The sequence below is a fragment of the Melozone crissalis genome, unplaced genomic scaffold (genome assembly GCF_028551555.1).
Source record: "Melozone crissalis strain CALT ecotype California unplaced genomic scaffold, PUWL_Pcris_2 ptg000073l_1, whole genome shotgun sequence".
Classification (NCBI taxonomy): Eukaryota; Metazoa; Chordata; class Aves; order Passeriformes; family Passerellidae; genus Melozone; species Melozone crissalis.
The window spans coordinates 5,739,998-5,740,925 of NW_026535850.1; positions in this window are offsets into that span (position 1 = coordinate 5,739,998).

The following is a 928-nucleotide window of genomic DNA, read 5'->3' on the forward strand; positions in this document are numbered from 1 at the left end:
TCCCGGCTAAATCACACTTAGGAGCATTTGAAGGGTTTGGACCGAGTGAGAAACCAGACCTCTGAGCTTTTTAGATGATGCCATTTCTTTTTCTTATCTTCTACATTGATAGGAAGGATGAGTTTGGCTCACATCTCCACTACAAGGCTCAGAAGGTCACAAGACTTCTAGTTCAAAGGCCTTTTAAGGATTTATTGGCCAATAAAACATTGCCAACAAGGATATGTATGTTTCTGACCCAATCCGTCAATATTTCATTCTACGGACTCATGCTCCAGCGTAAGCTTTCTTAGGAAATCATGTTCTGACACACAAACCTACAGCACTGCAGTCTAAACTTCGTGTTTACTGATTCAACTACTTTTATTTTCTCTACATCTTAAACTCTAAAATGCTAAACTTTCCTTCACTTAGCTTAAGGTTTCTGTGCCTTATACTAGAAATCTACATTCTCGCTTCTAGCACCTGAATTTGGAAGCCCTTTGCAAGGCCTCAGCTCAAATCCTGTGTTTAACTGTAGGCCTTGGCTAACAGGCCCAAAGATCTGAGAACTCCCTGCATTTCTGTTTCCAACAACACTGATGCTGTCAGTTCCAGAGTGCCCAGGAACCGCCTTGCAAGTCAACTCTGTCAGGATCAAGGCAGCTGCCAGGGGGCTGCTTGTGGCCTCTGACAGCCCATTGCTGAGGGCTTGCCAGCGCCCCAGCCCCTCAGGGGCTGCCCCAGCCCGGCCAAGCTGCCCGGCAGCAGCGCCGCAGTCCCACAGTAGCTCCAGAGCAGCCCCATCCAGAGGCACCTGGGAGCCCTCAGCAAGGCAGCCAGCAGCACCCGGGCAGAAGGACACGGATGGCGTTTCCTGCCTGGCACAGGGCTTGTGGCCATCTCCAGGCACCGCTCTGGCAGGGATCCCTGCAGCTCTTGCCCCTGC